The 12,056-nt window shown below is 40.1% G+C and overlaps 1 protein-coding gene across 2 annotated transcripts in view; it reads left to right on the top strand.

The window, feature by feature from the left end:
* Positions 1-12,056, top strand: part of KPNA3 (karyopherin subunit alpha 3) — a 93,916-nt gene that overhangs the window by 21,273 nt on the left and 60,587 nt on the right. The window contains exon 1 of one of the 2 annotated variants that reach the window (XM_040266954.1): positions 7,620-7,624. The exons of the other annotated variant lie outside the window; for it this stretch is intronic. The gene's annotated coding sequence lies outside the window, so the exon portion shown is untranslated. Of the gene's footprint in view, positions 1-7,619; positions 7,625-12,056 lie in introns of those variants that run through there. 2 annotated transcript variants of the gene reach the window in all.

Here is a 12,056-nt window from a genome sequence, read left to right as displayed (position 1 = left end):
GCATTCCCTACCTCAGAATTGCAGAGGTAAAGATTCAGTATTCCAAACATCTTTGCAGTGTTTCCAGAGGATATTCGGGTTGACACTGTTGTCATTTTTCTTTAGTTAGGATAGCAGTAGAGAGACCGAGAGAGAAAGCTGGACAGAGTATGGAGGAAGGTGGCTGGACAGGCATTGAAATAATTAGGTTGCATAGTACATCTGTGAGTTCCTCTCAAAAATTCAGATGTGCAGGAAGAAAGTAGGTAGCCTGAAAAGGATGATCATGTTGGCTAAGTGTTGGTCTGTACATGGACAGTACAGATGCATACGTAGATGATCAACAGCCTAGATGCTAGATAGTGCATGACGTGTGGAGCAGAGAGCCATGGACTGTGCTATACCGTACATGGACTGTGGTAGCCTCTTGTAAATTTGTTAACTTGAATCTGGTTCCATGAATGTCATGTATATGTATATCTTAGTTTTGGAATAATGTATAATTAGGAATATTTATTGAGACCTTTTTTCTTTTTAAACTTGGCAAAAATAAATTTTTAATAATTAGAAACTGGCGTTTTAAACAAAAACATAAGAAGTAGAATATTTTGGGAATGGTGCTGTGTGACATTAATTTGTGTACTAATTTGTATTAGTAGTTAATTATTCACTTGTTAGTAAGTATATTCTGCTACTGCTACTGCTAAGTTGCTTCAGTCGTGTCCAACTCTGTGCAACTCCATAGACAGCAGCCCACGAGGCTCCCCTGTCCCTGGGATTCTCCAGGCAAGAACACTGGAGTGGGTTGCCATTTCCTTCTCCAATGCATGAAAGTGAAAAGTGAAAGTGAAGTTGCTCAGTCATGTCCGACTCTTTGGGACCCTATGGACTGCAGCCCACCAGGCTCCTCCGTCCATGGGATTTTCCAGGCAAGAGTGCTGGAGTTGGGTGCCATTGCCTTCTCTGAAGTATATTTTACTTACTAATAAAAATTAAATACATTTTAAAGGAGAAGATGAAACATAAACCATGATTCTAAATATTAAGGCTCTCATACTATTTAATAATAAAATGCAAATTCATTCTTGTATGAGAATAAATTCTCATTGCCCAAAATCCGTTGGTATGAGTGACAATTTAAAATGCTTCCTCATCTCCACGGACAATTTAAAGTTACTGTTATGGTCTGTGGCTGGTAGCAGCAGTATTTTCAGTATTGTGCTGAATTCTGGAAACATTGTTTTTGATTGGAATAAAAGAGTTGATACTTGGATGTTAAGAGTTCTATAGTAAATGGGCATTTTCTTTTGTTTTCTAAGTTTTATGAATGTAGGGCTCATGCAAAGTAACATTTTTGTGTATCCTTTGAAACTTTGGGAAAGTGGGGTAATTGAGTGTTGAGCTAAATTAATCAAATTTTGGAATACAGAGGGAGAGAGTACCTGGACCAGACACTGATTGCGGTGAAGTGCAGACAGCATTGTCAGTGAATATGACTCAACAGCAGTTCAAAGTTAATGTTAGTTATTCAAAGTGAAATGACGTGAAAGTCACTCAGTCCTTGGATTTCTCCAGGCCAGAATACTGGAGTGGGTAGCCTTTCCCTTCTCCATGGGATAGTTATTCAAACTACCTTTTAAAAGAAGGTCTAAAAAAGATTGATTTATTTATGGTTGTACTCAGGCTTTCTCTAGTTTTGGCAAGCAGGGCCTACTCTGCAGCTGCTGCTAGGGCTTCTGGTCGAGAGCCTCGGCTTTGGGGCACCGGCTCAGTTGTTAGGATGCACAGGCTTGGTTGTTTCTAGGCGTGCGGATCTTCCTGGACCGGGGATCTAACCCGTGTCTCCTGCATTGGCAGGTGGATTCTTAACCACTGGACCACCATGCAAGCCATACTTGTTTTTTTTGGGTATTATGAAGTAGAGGGAAGTAAAACTGAATGAAACAAGTTCTCTGCCTTCAAGGGCAATTTAATCTAAGAAATAAATACAGCTGTTGGTAACTATAAGGTTGTGATTGTTTAATAAAAGTAAGGGTGGTTTGTGTACACAGGAGGGACACGTGAACGCTGGCCTTAAAAGACTTGACAGAACTTCACAGTGGAGAGGACATGAATGTTTCCTGCTTTGCACAAGATGTGTAGGTTAGATATATGTTTAGCAGAAAGAGTTTTGTTTAATTAAGCTAATTTGTTGATGACAGTGTACGTGTGACCCTCCCTCTAGTTTGTTTCAATGGCCCCGAGTGTCAGCATGGAGGTCTGTTCTATCAGTGTTTCCTGTCTGTTGTGTTGTCCTAGGGGTGCCAGCTAGGGATCTGGGTGGTGGAGCCCTTGTGGGCCTGTCCCTTAATATCAGTGCTTTGCAAATATGTTTCGTGTGTGTGTGTGCACGTGCGTGGGGCTGTACGTGCCATAATGTGAAGGAGGCTGGGAAGCACTGTTTTAGATTACTTACTGTTCCTCTTCTGGTAAGAAGTTCTTTGGTATATAGTTTTGTTTTTGTAAAAACAGCTAGAATAGTTTCACAATAAGAACACATTCTGGATAAATGGTATTAGGTACCAGTGCAGACAGAATCTTCTAGTAAACCAGATGTCAGTTCCATGCAGTGATTAGGGGGCCCTACCAGGTTTTTAATTCCCAGCTTTGTGTTTATGAACATGATGGCATTAAGTGAATATTTGATGTTTGTGGTCATGGCCACACTTTAAGTAAATGTGACCAAAATACAGTATCCCTCCATATGCTTTTTTTCTGGTAAACATAGTAGGTATTGGACCTATTGGGGAGAAAACTATACTCCTCTCAGCAGGACAGGTACTTCAGAGGAAGGGAAGTTGGGCAGATTTGCTTAGGGTAGGGACAGCCTTGAGAGGAAGTCCAGAGCTCCCTTCCAGTAAGAGGCAGAAAAGGGAGAAGGAAGCAGAAAGGAAAATTCTGAACTTAACAACCTGGAAGAAAGCAGGCATCTGGAGACCCAGTCCTAGATGTTACGCCCTAGTTGTGACTGCCTGGAGCTGTTGAATTCTGGGTAGAACTGTTCTGATTTGGGGGGCTAGTGTGACTTGAAATACACCCCCCGCCCCCCTGTATTAAAAAGGAGAAATTGGGGTCCCAACTTTCTTATCAGTGAAAGGGACTAAGATATGGTAGCAAAGGGATAGTTTTGGTGCTGCAGACTTTCAGAGTACAGTTACTTGTTGCTTGTTTGTTTTGTGTTAGTGAAGGAGAAGATACCTGGTGTCTGGAGGGTAGTTTAGGGATCTTGAGAAAGATTCGCCCCCTTCCCACTCTTCTTATTCAGTTCCTCTGCCTAGTAAACTTCAATAATGTGTCTTTGGCTAGATAACAGTATTGGCTAGCTATTTAAAGAATAAGAAAAGATTAAAGAACAGACCATACCAGCACTCTCTTAAGCTGGAGTATTGTCTTTTGGTGGGATAAAATATGTATCAGAATTTATGGTTTCTCTGCAGCTAGGGAGCCAGCCTACATTCAGCCTGGAAGTTGTTCTTTTCCAGCATACATGTAAGGAGCTATTAATGGCCTTTCACCATGAAGATAATCTTATGTGCTGGTATTTAAATTCTAAGTAGTTTGTTTTTAATTACTGCTATAGAAAGATGAAATCTTTCCAATTTTGAGCACTCCCTCTAGACAGGAAAGAAACAGGGAAGTCCTTTTATTCCAAAATTTAAATGAGGAAATAAATCTATTACTGGTAATGTTCAGATACCAAAAATAATCTTAAATCTCCTAAGAAATTCAGTAATAGAGGTATTAGAGAAAGACTGTAAAATAAATATTTTTAAATGAATGAATCATATAAGGAAGAATCAGAAGCATTAGGGAAAAAACCCAAGATACTTACCAGAGTAGATCAGGCATACTTGAAAAGGACTTATTGTAGCTAGAATGAAAGAGGGAAAAAAAAAAATCAGTGACATTAGGTACTCAGTGGACAGAAGTGACAGGATTTAAAATTGGAAATGCTTATTACAACCTGTAGAAAAGGGAAAGAGGACATAGATGACTGCTTACTTAGTGATATAGACTGTGCTAGGTTCTTCTGTTGATGTTTATCTCATTTAATTCTCAGAACCACTTTTTGAAGTAGTTTTAATATTCCACTTTTAAAAGAATACTGTCATTTACAGATAAGGTAAAAACAGTAAGTGAAGCAAGATCAGTGAAGAAAATGATGAACTCTGTTCTGAATATGCTAAGGAATTTGTAGGGTGTTTGCTGAAGTGATCCAGAAGACGCTCAGCTCAGGAGAGAGATCTGGAATTAAAGTTTTAAGCTGCTTCATTTCCCAGCGTTGTTGGACTTGCAGAATATACCAAAATCTGTTTATTTCTTAACACAGTTGTTTATTTAAAGGATGCTGGCTAAAGGGAACTATAGTTGAAGGAATGACTCAAGTCTGACATCAAAATTTATTGTCTGTGTTGGCCACCTTTCCTTCTCTGAAAATAAGCCTCCTTTCAGATATTGCCTCCCTGCCCCCATCACACATTTATTCATTTCTCATGGGTAGCAGCTTAAACAAATTTTAGTTGTGCATATAAACTGTCATCAGCTGATGAGAATAGTTTTTAATGTTATTTTAAACTAATCTGAAGTTTTCTTGGGGGAATTATGCTTGAAATGAGGTCTTCACATATGATTAGTAGTACTGTTTTAACAATTGATCAATCAGAGTACTAGTTCATTAATTAAGACTGTGTGGTACTGGTATAAGGAAAAACATACAGATCAATGGAATATAACTTAGAATCCAGCAGTAAACTTAAATTTACAGTAAATTGGTTTTCAACAAGGGTGTGAGTGCCGTTCAACAGGGGGGAAAATGGTCTTTTCAATAAAAAATATTGGGACAGCTGAGCTGGATATCCTCAAATCAAGGAATGAAGTTAGGCCTCTGCCTCACACTCTTAACTTAGGTGGATCAAAAACCTTTATGTAAGAACTGCTGCTGCCAAGTCTCTTCAGTCAAGTCTGACTCTGTGTGACCCCATAAATGGCAGCCCACGAGGCTCCGCTGTCCCTGGGATTCTCCAGGCAAGAACACTGGAGTGGGTTGCCATTTCCTTCTCCAATGCATGAAAGTGAAAAGTGAAAGTGAAGTCGCTCAGTCATGTCCAACTCTTATCGACCCCATGGACTGCAGCCTACCAGGTTCCTCTGTCTATGGAATTTTCCAGGCAAGAGTACTGGAGTGGGTTGCCATTGCTTTCTCCTATGTAAAAACTAACATATTAAAAAAACTTCAGGAGAAAAAGGTAGGTGTAAATCTTTGTGACCTTAGATTGGGCATTAGTTTCTAGATGACAACATCAAAAGAACAAGCAACCACATAAAAAATAAATAAACTGAACTTCATTAAAATTAAATATTTATGCTTCAAGGGAGATCATCAAGAATGAAAAGAAGCCCATAGAAGGATAGAAAGTATTTGCAGATCCTCTCTGAGGATCTTCTTTGAGGATTTATAAGGGACTTATATCGAGAATATATAAAGCACTCTTAAAACTCAGTAATAAAAGACCAGCCCAATTCACAAGTAGACAATAGACTTGGATGAAGATTTCTCTAAAAGAAGTATGGCCAATAGGCAAGAAGACGCTAAACATCATCGATCACAGTGAGATGCCACTGCATGAAACCCACTAGGATGGCTGAGATAATTAAAGCCGATTACAACAAATGTAGTTGAGAATGGTGAAATGGAAACCCTCATCACTGTTGGGATTGCAAACTGGGCTTGCCTGGTGGCTCAGATGGTAAAGAATCTGCCTGTAATGCAGGAGATGAGGGTTCCAACCTTGTTTAAGGAAGATCCTTTGGTGAAGGGAATGGCTACATACTCCAGTATTCTTGCTTGGAAAAGTCCGTGGACAGAGGAGCCTGGCAGGCTTTTACAGTCCATGGGGTCACAAAGAGTTGGACACGACTGAGTGACTAACACTGTCTCTTATACCTGCTGTAGAAAACAGTTTGGCAGCCTCTAAAGGTTGAACATTGAGTTACAGTATGATCTGGCAATTCCATTCCTAGTTTTATATTTCAAATATATTTTTATATTTTATATATTTTTTGAAATAAAAACATGTTTCTCCACAAAACTTACTCATAATAGTAAAAAAAGTTGTGAAAGTGAAAGTCGCTCAGTTGTGTCCAACTTGTTGCAATCGCATGGACTGTATAGTCCTGAATAGTCCTGAATTCTCCAGGCCAGACTACTGGAGGGGGTTAGCAATAATCCAAGTGTCTTATCAGCTGATGAGTGGATAAATAAAATGTGGAATACATCCTTACAGTGGAATGTTATTCAGCAACAAAAGGAAAGAAGTACTGATAAAAGGAAACAACATAAATAAACCTTGAAAACATGCTAACTGGAGAAACCACCCACCAAAAAAAAGGCATATGCTATATAATTCCATTTATCTGACCATTTATATTCCAGAAGAGCCAAATCTTTAGAGGCAAGAATAGGTTAATGTTGAAAAGGACTGAGGTGAGAGTTGGGTAGAATCAGGAGGTGACTGCTAAAGGAAATAAGGTTTCTTTTTGTAGTGATGAAAATACTCTAGGGACTTCCCTGGTGGTCCATTAGTTAAAACTCTGTGCTTCCGCTACAGAGGGCATGGGTTCGATCCCTGATCAGGTAACTAAAGTCCTGCAGGCCACATGGTGTGGCCAAAATTTTTTTTTTAAAAGAAAATGCTCTAAATTTGATTTTGGTGATGGTTGCACAACTCTGATTGTATTAAAAACTGTTGAATTTGTACACTTTAAATGGCTCAGTTATGGGCGTGTGAATGATATCTCAATGTTGTTGTAACAACCACCACCGGAGGAACAATGGTTCCACTGTGGAACCTAGACTGTATGCAGGCAGGCAGAACAATATACTGTACTATTTTAAACACCAGACAAAAACAGTTTCCTATAAAGATTAACTGGATGTTTCCTAATACAAATGTTTATAACCTTGCTGAAAAGTTACACACCATACATGTTTCAGAATTCATCAATAAGCAAACCCAGATGATTCAGAGTTAATAATATAAAGTTGGTAACTGAAGCCATGGAAATACAATATTCTAGAAGGGGTTTGTGGAAGAAGTAGATGAGTGGCCTGCAAGGTTGTAGACAGAGCCTACAGGGAGAGCACCATAGCAGGATGGGGAAGGAGGCCACGGAGGAGGACGGCATGGGGGTCAAGGGAGTGAGAGTGAATGGGTGACAGTGTGTCCCTGCAGAGGCGCCACAGACGGGTGCGTCATGAATGGAAGATTGCTGATGATGTTTGCAAAAGCTGTGTTAGTGAAGTTTTTTGAAAGCTGGCTAAGTGAATGGAGTGAAGAAATGGAAAACGCTGTAGACTGTTCGGTCAAGAATTTTGGCTAAAGGAAGACAGTTGTCAAAAGAAAATGTAGATTGAGGAAGTGCTTTTTTTTTTTTTTTTCCAAATAAGATGAGAGAGACTTGAGCAAATTCATGATGATGAGAAATAGAGCTTGGGAAAATGGACAGGGGGTAACTGATGCAGAAAGGCCCAGTGGTTGTGATAGGATGAAAGGAAAGAAGAATGTTTGAGGATGCAGTTGATTGGGGATGGAATTGAGATTTGGAGGTGCAGTGCATGATAGGAAGTTGAGAGAATTGCTACCATCTCATGGTTCCTGTTTTCTTAATAAATAGAGAGCCTGGTTTTCTTCAGAGAGGAAGGAGAATATGGAAAAGGGGTCTTGTGGATAGTAGCTTTTTTGTGCAAAACCTACCTAAGGAAGGCGGGAAAACTATCCAAACAGCAAGCATTGAGAGTTAACTGAGATTAGAGACCTGGAATTGGTAATACCCATATTGGAGGCTGAGGTTTGTTTTTGTTTTGTTTTTTTCTCTTGCAGCGCTTGCTAGCCTGGCTTTTGGAGTAAGACTTAAAGTGAGTCAAAGTTAGCTTTTTATCAGGGCAACAGGATAGAAATACAGGGGGCAGAAGTGTTGAAGTATGAGGACTATGTAAGAAGGAAGCAAAACAGGAAGGGGTTAATAAAGTGGGAGAAGATCAAGGGCTGAGGGTCTAAAGTAATCTTTGTGGATCTAGGTCAGTCTGTCCAGTGACTAATGAACGGGAAGTTGTCTATTGCCTTAATTGGATCTTTGGAGTATTTTGCTGCTAGGGTCAGAGATTCTTCAAATTAGAGGTCAGTGTACATGTGTTTAAGGGAAAGTCTACCCATTTCATATTAAAATGTTGAATATTCCAGAGTTTATGAATGAAGTGTAAAGCATCCCAAATTTATCCTAATTGGACTGGCAGATCTGTGGTTGGTTCTTGATGAAAGGGTTGCTGGAAACTTATGAAAAAGAAGAACTGGTGAGCCTCAGGAACAGGCTGTTAGAAGGGTTGTTGAAGATACCAGGGATGTGGTCAGGACTTGGTTTGGAGAGGAAAACTAAACCAGCTTCTCGTCTTTGCTGATTATAAGGGCACTGGTGACAGAAATGAAAATGGGCACAGAGTGATGTGGTAAATGAGGTAGGTTCTTTTCCACAGCTCCGTGGAAGCAGTGGTCTTGAAGCGTATGGAGGGAGATGAGACATTGACTCTGACACATGTGGAACATGGGGACATTGTTAATAACGACGATGGCAGCTAATGTTCTCGCGGGCTCTCTGTGCCAGGCACTGTCCCCATTATGCAAACTTTTAACATGAACTTGACTCATTTCTTGATGTAATCCTAAGAGGCATTGTTATCATCATTTTATAGATAAAGAAGCTAAGATGGAAAGGCCAGTAGCATTTCGAAAATATCATCCGGTTTGCGTTGGGGAGCCTGAATTTAAACCTAGACCGCTGACTGCAGAGCAGATGTTTCTAACCACTGTGCTGTGCCATCACGGGACAGTGCTCTAGCGTAACTTGTGTGATATGCATTCAGTGTGTGTTGAATGATGTACATGAGACCTTAGAGGAAAATTGTTTGGTATGATATGGATACTTTCTAATTTAGTGATAATTTTGTTGGTTATTTTATGAGAGAATTAACCAAGAGCAGTGGTTAAGAGTGTGGTTCCAGCAGCACCAGCATCAGTATCATCTGGGATCTTGTTGGAAACAAATTCTTAACCCTTACCCCAGCCCTGCTGCTTGAGAAATCTGGGAGCAGAGCCCAGCAGCCTGTTGGGTTTTTTTTTTTTCCTGGCCTCACTGAGTCTTCACTGCGGCGCCCGGGTGCAGTGAGCGGGGCTGCTCTCTCGTTGTGGTGTGCGGGGGCTGCTCTCTGGTTGCGACGTGCAGGTTTCTGATTGTGGTGGCCTTTCTGCTGCAGAGCTGGGGCTCTGGGGCGTGAGGGCTTCAGTAGTTGCTGCTTGAGGGCTCAGGAGTTGCGGTGCAGGGGCTTAGTTACCCCAAGGCACGTGGAGTCTTCCCAGACCAGGATGGAACCCCGTCTCCTGCATAGGCAGGCAGATTCCCAATCACTGGGCCACCACGGAAGTCCCAGTTTGTGTTTTAACAAAACTAGTTTATTTTACTGCAGGCTAAAAATTGGAGAGCTACTAACCCAGAGCAGAGCATCGTATCAGAAGGTAAATTAGAATTTGAATTAGCCTTAAATGATACTGAGATTGTCAGTGTTTTCTGGATCACATCATGAGGATTGAAGTCTGATGTGGGTTTATTAGCATTTGGTAGTCCCTGGTGGCTCAGACGGTAAAGCGTCTGCCTACAGTGTGGGAGGCCTGGGTTCAATCCCTGGGTCAGGAAGATCCGGTGGAGGAGGAAATGGCACCCCACTCCAGTGGGAGGCACCCCACTCCAGTACTCTTGCCTGAAAAATCCCATGGACGGGGGAGCCTGGTAGGCTACATTCCACGGGGTTGCAGAGTCGGACGTGACTGAGCGACTTCACTTTCACTTTTCACTTTCATACTCTGTGACTGTGTTTGATATGTTGATTCTACTGGTCACAAGTGAAATGGGAAGCAAAATGTCAGTGGATCACAGCTGTTGACAGCTCACAATGCTTGGTTGTATATCAGTAGTGCTATTTTCTTTCCTTTAAACATTTAAAAAATTGTGTAACATTTGATATACAAAAATAGATAATGTAGATATGTTTTGAAGAAATAATAAAACAAATATCTGTGAATCCAATCCTAAGTTTAAGAACTAGAAACAGAAGCTATCTCTCTGATCACATCCCTAGCTTTCTATCAGAAGTAAATCCACAGTCCAAGTAGTGACATTCTTGTCTAATTCTTCTGCCGCTGTATTGCCCATGACTGGGCTGAGGGACTTGTACCCTAGACTTTGGGCCTCTGTGTTGTAATGAAAGTGCATGTGTGACACCAGAGCCAGAGGGTGTATTTCATTCCATATATATACACACATACACACACGCATATATAAAAAGTAATCCACTGTCATAAACGTGTGTAAATCATTACTTTGCTTTTCCTGATTATCGTACATGTCTGTATCCTGAAATAACATAGTATTTACTTTTGCTTGCTTTTTTTATAATATGAAATATTCGTACTGTATAATGTGGAAAATAAAAAATTTTTGTTTGTTTTGTTCATGTAATGTTAACAGCTCTAGATTCATTTGTGTAGCTGTAGTTCATTCATCCTCATTGCTGAGTAATGATTGCCTCACAATTCATTTATTTTCCTTTTAATGAACATTTGAGTTGCTTTCAGTATTTTTGTTTCTTGCTATTATAAACCAATGATGCCAGAAACCACTTATATTTGTCTCATGATGAGTATATGCAAGAGCTTCTGTAGGATTTATACCTTGAAATAGAATTGTTGTGTACTTGAGTATTTTCATCTTTACCATATTTTAAAAATGCCGAATTTTCTCCCCCAAATGATTGTACCAACTCACCAGTTGCTCTACATCTTCATGAACACTTGGTGATATAATACCTACTAACGTTTTGGCAGTCTAAAGTGCAGAAAGGTATCTCTCTGTACTCTTAGTTTGTATCTTCCTACGTGATGAGCTTGACCATCGTTTCATGTTGACTGTTGTTTCATCGTCTGTGAAATGCCTTGTCTTTCTCCTGTTTTGTCTATTGTCTTTTGTATGAGTACTTTGTATATTCTGGATATTTGTTGTTTAGTATTCATGCTTCAGGCTTCTTTCCAGTTTGGCTTCTCTTTTCACTTTCTGTGTGACACCTTTCGAAGACCAGAAATACTAAATTTTAATGGAGTTATTCTTTTGATTTTAACATTTTTGTGTTCTACTTAAACTTTTCTCCACCCAGGGACTGTAAAGATATTTTTCTTTAAAAACTTAAAGTGTTGATGTTATAGATTTTCAAACCATCTGAAATTGATTTTTCTGTATGGTGATATAGTAGGCATCCAGTTTCATTTTTTTTCCCCCACATGGATAATTATTTGGCTCAGGACCATTTATTAAATGGCCTGTCTTTTTTACTAGTAGTCTGCAATACCATCTCTATCATATCAAGTCTCCATGTATGTTTGAGTTTATTTGAGGGATCTCTTCTTTTGGTGAAGAAGAGAAAGTGAAGAGGAACTAAAAAGCCTCTTGATGAAAGTGAAAGAGGAGAGTGAAAAAGTTGGCTTAAAGCTCAACATTCAGAAAATGAAGATCATGGCATCTGGTCCCATCATTTCATGGGAAATAGATGGGGAAACAGTGGAAATGGTGTCAGACTTTATTTTGGGGGGCTCCAAAATCATTGCAGATGCTGATTGCAGCCATGAAATTAAAAGACGCTTACTCCTTGGAAGGAAAGTTATGACCAACCTAGACAGCATATTCAGAAGCAGAGACATTATTTTGCCAACCACTGTCCGTCTAGTCAAGGCTGTGGTTTTTCCTGTGGTCATGTATGGATGTGAGAGTTGGACTGTGAAGAAAGCTGAGCGCCGAAGAATTGATGCTTTTGAACTGTGCTGTTGGAGAAGACTCCTGAGAGTCCCTTGGACTGCAAGGAGATCCAACCAGTCCATTCTGAAGGAGATCAGTCCTGGGTGTTCATTGGAAGGACTGATGCTGAAGCTGAAACTCCAATA

Source organism: Oryx dammah, unplaced genomic scaffold (assembly GCF_014754425.2).
Source record: "Oryx dammah isolate SB20612 unplaced genomic scaffold, SCBI_Odam_1.1 HiC_scaffold_24, whole genome shotgun sequence".
Taxonomy (NCBI): Eukaryota; Metazoa; Chordata; class Mammalia; order Artiodactyla; family Bovidae; genus Oryx; species Oryx dammah.
This window is presented reverse-complemented; position numbering and strand designations above follow the sequence as displayed.